General features: G+C 41.8%; 1 non-coding gene across 1 annotated transcript; it reads right to left on the bottom strand.

Annotated features, from left to right (window-relative positions):
* Positions 1 to 4,542: 4,542 nt before the first annotated feature.
* On the bottom strand, positions 4,543 to 4,650 carry LOC114111884 (U6 spliceosomal RNA). The gene has a single exon (XR_003587614.1). It is a non-coding gene; the product is annotated as a U6 spliceosomal RNA (small nuclear RNA).
* Positions 4,651 to 8,914: the final 4,264 nt, after the last annotated feature.

Below are 8,914 nucleotides of genomic sequence, written 5' to 3'. Positions count from 1 at the left end.
TGGAGATCAAACCCGAGTCTCCTGCATTGCAGGTGAATTGTTTACCATGTGAGTCACCTTTTTTTTTTCCCCTAATCCACAGTTATTATTACTGGATTAAGTGGTAGTCAATTTTCATAGCTGCATTATTCATACAGGTTCATTTTCTTTGTTCATAAACTTACATAGGTAGGTCGTAAACTTATGTGGTAGGTGTGTCCATTCTTTTCTCCCCCCTCCCACTACAGGATGTAATATTGGTAAAAATCCATAGATGGTCTCAAGCTTCCCTCGAAGCTCAGCTGGTAAAGAATCCCCCTTCCATGCAAGAGACCTAGGTTCGATTCCTGGGTTGGGAAGATCCCCTAGAGAAGAGAACAGCTACTGTTACAACCTCACCAGAGCCATGACAGGATCAGAGAGGTGCACTAGGCCAAAAATAATCCCTTCCAGGGCTTCCAGGGCTTCTGGGGATGATAACTCTGGCCAATCAGAGAGATGATAACTCTGGCCAATCAGAGGGATGATAACTGGCCAATCAGTAAATACCAGGAAACCCCTGCAGCCAATCAACCCTTGCCAACTCCCTGTCTTTGTTCTAAACTTATAAATACTGCTGTAAATCTTGGCTCAGGGCTCTTGTTGTACTCCACTGTGTTGGATGTGACAGGAGCCCTGGCTCGAGCTAGCAATAAACCCCTTTATGCTTTTGCATTGCTGTGGATGTCTTCTTCTCTCAGTTTTGGGGACTCGGACACTGGGCATAACACTACCCACTCCAGTATTCTGGGCTGGAGAATTCCATGCACTCTATAGTTGATGGGAGTCATTTTAAACTCCCTATGAGAATTGCTGATCAAAGTGTATATCTAACTATTCATTTATGTAATGCCAATTTTTGCTTTTCCTCCAAAGACAATGTACCAGTACACACTCAACAGCACTATATCAACATTTCACTGTTTCAAATGCCCAGCAACTTTTGTTTTCAGGCTTTTAGAACTTTTGACCGTCTGGGAGGTGTGCAATCCATCATTTAAAGTATTTACATATAATTTCACTGTATGGAGGAGCCACCACTTGTTCAAATCAAATTTCTGGTGTAGGGTGTGTAAGATAGTTTCCAATTTTTTATTTTATACTCGAAGCAGTGGTTGTCCAATTACTTCCTCAGGACAAATTTGAAGAGTGAAATTGCTGGACTAAATGTTCCACACATTGAAATTTTTGACCCATATTACCCACCTGTCACCTGGAAAGATTTTACAACTTTACATTCATATCTACAGTATTTGCACACCTTTAGTCCCAAACGCATTTCAAAAGCAGCTTAAAAAAAAAAACAAAGTTTTGTATATGCTTAATATTTTCTTTCTTTTTTTGCTTTTTTAAAATTTGTTTTTTAATTGAAGGATAATTGCTTTCAGAATTTAATTTTAAAGGCCAAATGACACAGGGCTCTCAGAAGAGCAAAACCTATAATTGTTTTTCGCATCCCAGTTCCCACTTACCAGAAACAACCATTTTCAATCCTTAGTAGTTTCACCTGTTTGCTTCTATAACATAGTATGCTTCACTTTGTTTTAAACTGTAGCAGACAGGCTAGATGCCCATTCTGATATCAATTTTTCCTCAACGTTCAGAGATAGCTTAGAATTCCTGAGCTTTCCAGGGTTCTGAAGCATTAAAGTGTCCTTGTCCCCACTTGGCTGCTGTTACCTGCTCTCCTGTTTTGAAAATAAGAACATATCTTTTCTTTTTATTCCTTTACTGTCATTTAGTGGGGTTTTGTAGACAGAGTAGAGATAAATGGATATATCTAATCTGCCATATTCAACCTGAAATCTGAAGATACTGTAGATTTTATTATCATTAGAATTATTATTATTTGGTTGTGCTATAGGGTTTGGGAGACCTTAGTTCCCTATTCAAGGGTTGAGCCCCTGAAGTGGAGTCCTAACCACTGGGCTGTCAGGAAATTCCCCTTACTTTTAGAAAATTAAAAAAAAAAAAACTTTGAAAATAATTAGAGTAGCATCTATGTTAGAAAGGCCTCTCCGAAAATAGGTTAACACTTGGGACACGGATCAATGTTAAGAAACATGGAATCAGCTGAGCGCCCCCTACTGGAATATCTTGCCCAAAGCAGTCTGTGGTCTCATTTCTCCTGGGGCCTCTTTGTTCAGGGCCCAGCGCTTCACAATCATGGCAGTCCACGAAAGGAGTCAGGGAGTTTCTAAAAATCTTATGCCCAGGACTCCACCCTGGGCCAATTAAATTTTTCTCTCTGTGTATGGGGATTGGGCATCAGCATTTTTAAAGCTCTTAAGTGGTTCTGGAGTGCAGAGTCACTGTTCTCGGCTAAGCAGCTCACTGGTTTAGCCCGTTTATAATAGCATGGCAATATTTGGACCATAATCCATCCCGTGCTCTTGTTATGCAGTTACTTTTGTGTGTTGTCTAGATTCCGAATAGTGTCTATTTTCATGCTTTAATTTCATAAGCATGTCTTCTGTTAATCTGAGTAACGAAGCCCACAGCGGCGTTAACATAGTATTGTCGGGCCACACTCATTTGGCAGAGGCACAGGATTTAGCTCAGTCCACATCACACTTATACTCTGCAGTAAGTCGCCGTGACAGAGTGAAAACTGTCCAGTGACGTGGCCATTTTCCTGTATCTGGATTTTTGCATTGCTGGAGTACAGTAATGGCGGAGAATATTATGGTCTTAATGATTATTATTGTGATTATAACGTGGATACTTGAGTCATAGTCACCAAAACCCTCCATTATTATGAATTGATACAATGTCTGTATGGGGTCGCAAAGAGTGGACATGACTGAGCACAGCCGCAAGCACTGTATTAGCCCCTCCCCGCCCCCCACAACCTGCCCTGCAAAGCGTTATTGAGAACAGGCTTAATTCTTAGAGGGGCTGGTTAGTCTTGCTGAGTTCTAGCTTTAGCCTGCAAAAATATAGTCATTGCTCATCATGGTTATCAGAAAAGAACAAGATGGGTCAATATATATCATCGCGACAGAAGGAGGGGAAAATCCTACAACAGATTTAGAGTAAAGGACTGTGTGGAGCGAATTCTCTGGTGGTTAGGATTCCATGCTTTCATTGCCAAGAGAGCGGGTTCAGTCCCTGCTGGGGGACTAAGATCCTACAAGCTGAGTGAAGCCACTCCCACCAAAAAAAAAGATGGTGACTGGGTTACAGTGATGTTTTATAATGAAGGACAGGTTACTGAATTTGATAAGTCTACAGTGGTCCATCTAATCAAGGCTATGGTTTTTCCAGTGGTCATGTATGGATGTTAGAGTTGGACTGTGAAGAAAGCTGAGCGCCGAAGAATGGATGCTTTTGAACTGTGGTGTTGGAGAAGACTCTTGAGAGTCCCTTGGACTGCAAGGAGATCCAACCAGTCCATCCTAAAGGAGATCAGGCCTGGGTGTTCATTGGAAGGACTGATGCTGAAGCTGAAACTCCAATACTATGGCCACCTCATGCGAAGAGTTGACTCATTGGAAAAGACTGTGATGCTGGGAGGGATTGGGGGCAGGAGGAGAAGGGGACAACAGAGGATGAGATGGCTGGATGGCATCACTGACTCCATGGATGTGAGTTTGAGTGAACTCCAGGAGTTGGTGATGGACAGGGAGGCCTGGTGTGATGTGATTCATGGGGTCGCAAAGAGTCAGACACGACTGAGCGACTGAACTGAACTGAACTGAACTGAACTGACAATGCAAGTAAAATGTGTTCTTAAAACTCAAGACTATCTCAGGGCAGTTTCAGTTCTAACAATAGGAGCTGACAGGTCCTCTATACCAGGAGAGGCTTTTTAGTTTTCAGGAAAAATGGTAACATTTAAACCTTAAAGAAATCAGGATGCACTGAATAAATGCTATAAAATATTGTAGTTTAACAACTGAAATCATAAATGGCTTTATCTGAACAAATCCCTCAGTGTGAAGATCACACAACCAAAGTGATTTGTGAGAAATGCATAACTGCATGAAATTAAAGCTTCATGAATACATGTCATCTGCCATGTGTTACTAGTCTTCCAAGCATCTTTGGGGGCACTGTAACAGGCATTTTGTCATTTTATTTTCTTCTTATCAACATAGTTGGATACTTTCATGAAGTAATCATTCATGAAAATAGTCTGTCTTCTCCTAATGAAAATAATTGAGTGTATTAACTATATCAAAATTTCTACCACATATTTTTTAAAACTCAAAAATAATTTGTTAAAATTGAATGCACCTAATTTCAGGGTTGAAAGATGTGTATCTTTACTTTAAAATGGTGGGGGGAAAAATAAAAAATAAAAAATAAAATGGTGGGAAAATCTACCAGAAAGAGCAACCTACCAAATAATTCACACTATAGAAGCACACGCAGAGTCCTATTTTTTCATACCTAAAGCAGTCAAGAAGGCAAATAAAAAATTGCAAGTTGGATGTAATCTTAAGTTTTCTTTCAGTAAACTTTAAAAATATTCTGTGAATCCTATTCATAATATTATTTTTTTTAATGTTCAAAACTATAAGAAATATGGAACACTTCTCCGAATTTGTGTGTCATCCTTGTGCAGGGGCCGTGCTAATCTCTGTATCATTCGAGTTTTAGTATATGTGCTATTGAAGCTTCTAGCACTGTAACATTACTTTGATTGTGCAAAACCATCTTGGTTATAATGGGGCATCTGAAAGCACAATGAGTACAAATACCTACTTTATCTCCTAAAAGATAAGCTTTTTAAATTTTCAGATATGACACATTGAGCCTTGTCACCTGGTGTAAGTTGGCACTTGTGCGTATAGGAGATTCTGCCACTGTGACAAGTGCATGGTAGCAGCACACAACCTCCTGAGGTTGGCGAGGTCAGCTGAGGATTTGACTTACTTGCCATCAACTGCTGTAATCGCAAAATAGATGGATATTGTTAATTCTTGTGTGATATTGACTCTGTGCACCTAAAATAGGCCTTAAAGACTTAGTATGGTTCGATGCTCTATTTACCTTTTAAATGATTTTTGTTATTTAGGTTTATGTGCATAAACACATCATCATCCATCCAGCCTTCACAGCCTTCAGGGTGGGCACACCAGCCCTTAGATGCTGCCTGAGAACCTCAGAGAAAGCTTGTGAACATGTAACATGGTTCTCAGAAAGCCTTGCCTCTGTGCTTGGTAGAGTGCACACTCTGAAATGTGCTGTGAGAAATATCTGATTCAGCAGGATTATTCATTGTCCCCCTGGGAACTTGGATCCTCTTAATTTGGGCCTGTGGAAAGGGGAATGGGCAATGGATGACAACTGGAGGCACTTGTAACTAGAAAGTCAGTTTCAGCTGAGGATGCTACAGGAAGAGTAAAAAGCACCAGAAAGTTCTGTTGCCCTGAGCACATCAGTGCATTTGTGTAGCGCTGTCAACTCCTGCATGCTCTCTCACTTGTGTCTGACTCTGCGACTCCATGGACTGTAGCCCACCAGGCTCCCCTGCCCATGGGATTCTCTAGGCAAGAATACTGGAGCGGGTTTCCATATCCTCCTCCAGGGGATCTTTCCGACCCAGGGATCAAATCCGGGTATCCTGCCTCTCCTGTGTTACAAGCAAATTCTTTACCACTAAGCCACTGGAGAAGTCCATGTATGTACTTATAAACTTTTCTCCAAAGAATTACCCCACATACTCTGGTTAATAATGGGGGAACTCCCCGAGTGCTCAGATCAGTGGAGAAATAACTCCAGAAAGAATGAAGGGATGGAGCCAAAGCAAAAGCAATACCCAGCTGTGGATGTGACTGGTGATAGAAGCCAGGTCCCATGCTGTAAAGACCAATATTGCATAGAAACCTGGAATGTCAGGTCCATGAATCAATGCAAATTGGAAGTGGTCAAACAGGAGATGGCAAGAGTGAACGTGGACATTCTAGGAATCAGTGAACTAAAATGGACTGGAATGGGTGAATTTAACTCAGATGACCATTATATCTACTACTGCGGGCAGGAATCCCTCAGAAGAAATGGAGTAGCCATCATGGTCAACAAAAGAGTTCAAAATGCAGTACTTGGACGCGATCTCAAAAACGACAGAATGATCTCTGTTTGTCTCCAAGGCAAACCATTCAATATCACGGTAATCCAAGTCTATGCCCCAGCCAGTAATGCTGAAGAAGCTGAAGTTGAACGGTTCTATGAAGACCTACAAGACCTTTTAGAACTAACACCCAAAAAAGATGTCCTTTTCATTATAGGGGACTGGAATGCAAAAGTAGGAAGTCAGGAAACACCTGGAGTAACAGGCAAATTTGGGCTTGGAATGCGGAATGAAGCAGGGCAAAGACTAATAGAGTTTTGCCAAGAAAATGCACTGGTCATAGCAAACACCCTCTTCCAACAACACAAGAGAAGACTCTACACATGGACATGACCAGATGGTCAACACTGAAATCAACACTGAAATCAGATTGATTATAATCTTTGCAGCCAAAGATGGAGAAGCTCTATACAGTCAACAGAAACAAGACCAGAGCTGACTGTGGCTCAGATCATGAACTCCTTATTACCAAATTCAGACTTAAATTGAAGAAAGTAGGGAAAACTGCCAGACCATTCAGGTATGACCTAAATCAAATCCCTTATGATTATACAGTGGAAGTGAGAAATAGATTTAAGGGTCTAGATCTGATAGATAGAGTGCCTGATGAACTATGGACGGAGGTTCATGACATTGTACAGGAGACAGGGATCAAGACCATCCCCATGGAAAAGAAATGTAAAAAAGCAAAATGGCTGTCTGGGGAGGCCTTAAAAAGAGCTGTGAAAAGAAGAGAGGCGAAAAGCAAAGGAGAAAAGGAAAGATATAAGCATCTGAATGCAGAGTTCCAAAGAATAGCAAGAAGAGATAACAAAGCCTTCTCCAGCAATCAATGCAAAGAAATAGAGGAAAACAACAGAATGGGAAAGACTAGAGATCTCTTCAAGAAAATTAGAGATACCAAGGGAATATTTCATGCAAAGATGGTCTCGATAAAGGACAGAAATGGTATGGACCTAACAGAAGCAGAAGATATTAAGAAGAGGTGGCAAGAATATACAGAAGAACTGTACAAAAAAGATCTTCACGACCCGGATAATCACGGTGGTGTGATCAGTCATCTAGAGCCAGACATCCTGGAATGTGAAGCCAAGTGGGCCTTAGAAAGCATCACTACGAACAAAGCTAGTGGAGGTGATGGCATTCCAGTTGAGCTATTTCAAATCCTGAAAGATGATGCTGTGAAAGTGCTGCCCTCAATATGCCAGCAAATTTAGAAAACTCAGCGGTGGCCACAGGACTGGAAAAGGTCAGTTTTCATTCCAATCCCAAAGAAAAGCAATGCCAAAGAATGCTCAAACTACCGCACAATTGCACTCATCTCACATGCAAGTAAAGTAATGCTCAAAATTCTCCAAGCCAGGCTTCAGCAATACCGTGAACTTCCTGATGTTCAAGCTGGTTTTAGAAAAGGCAGAGGAACCAGAGATGAAATTGCCAACATCTGCTGGATCATGGAAAAAGCAAGAGAGTTCCAGAAAAACATTTATTTCTGCTCTATTGACTATGCCAAAGCCTTTGACTGTGTGGATCACAATACACTGTGGAAAATTCTGAAAGAGATGGGAATACAGGCCACCTGACCTGCCTCTTGAGAAATCTGTATGCAGGTCAGGAAGCAACAGTTAGAACTGGACATGGAACAACAGACTGGTTCCAAATAGGAAAAGGAGTACGTCAAGGCCGTATATTGTCACCCTACTTATTTCACTTATATGCAGAGAACATCATGAGAAACGCTGGACTGGAAGAAACACAAGCTGGAATCAAGATTGCCAGGAGAAATATCAATAACCTCAGATATGCAGATGACACCACCCGTATGGCAGAAGGTGAAGAGGAACTAAAAGCCTCTTGATGAAAGTGAAAGTGGAGAGTGAAAAACTTGGCTTAAAGTTCAACATTCAGAAAATGAAGATCATGGCATCCGGTCCCATCACTTCATGGGAAATAGATGGGGAAACAGTGGAAACAGTGTCAGACTTTATTTTTTTGGGCTCCAAAATCACTGCAGATGGTGACTGTAGCCATGAAATTAAAAGACACTTACTCCTTGGAAGAAAAGTTATGAGCAATCTAGATAGCATATTCAAAAGCAGAGACATTACTTTGCCGACTAAGGTCCATCTAGTCAAGGCTATGGTTTTCCAGTAGTCATATATGGATGTGAGAGTTGGACTGTGAAGAAGGCTGAGCACTGCAGAATTGATGCTTTTGAACTGTGGTGTTGGAGAAGACTCTTGAGAGTCCCTTGGACTGCAAGGAGATCCAACCAGTCCATTCTGAAGGAGATCAGCCCTGGGATTTCTTTGGAAGGAATGATGCTAAAGTTGAAACTCCAGTACTTTGGCCACCTCATGCGAAGAGACAAGACTCTGATGCTGGGAGGGATTGAGAGCAGGAGGAGAAGGGGACAACCGAGGATGAGATGGCTGGATGGCATCATGGACTCGATGGACATGAGTCTGAGTGAAATCCAGGAGTTGGTGATGGACAGGGAGGCCTGGCGTGCTGTGATTCATGGGGTTGCAAAGAGTTGGACATGACTGAGCGACTGAACTGAACTGAACCCAGAGTGCTCAGATTCCTCAGTCACCTTATATTCTTAAAGGTCCTGCCAAGATTGGGATCCAAGGTCATGGTTTAAAGCAGAAATCCCATTTCAGTCTATTGGTGGCAAGGACACAGAAGGGAAATGGGCAGAGTCCTGGGCTTATCTTCAGAGAAAGCTCCAGGCCCCAACAAGCATGTATGGAAGTACTCCTAAGCCATCAGACCTCTGAGGCAGGGCACAAAAGGCCTTGGGAACACATGCAT

The sequence above is a fragment of the Ovis aries genome, chromosome X (assembly GCF_016772045.2).
Source record: "Ovis aries strain OAR_USU_Benz2616 breed Rambouillet chromosome X, ARS-UI_Ramb_v3.0, whole genome shotgun sequence".
NCBI lineage: Eukaryota > Metazoa > Chordata > Mammalia > Artiodactyla > Bovidae > Ovis > Ovis aries.
The sequence above is the reverse complement of the archived record's forward strand: the minus strand, read 5'-3'. Positions and strand labels throughout refer to the sequence as shown.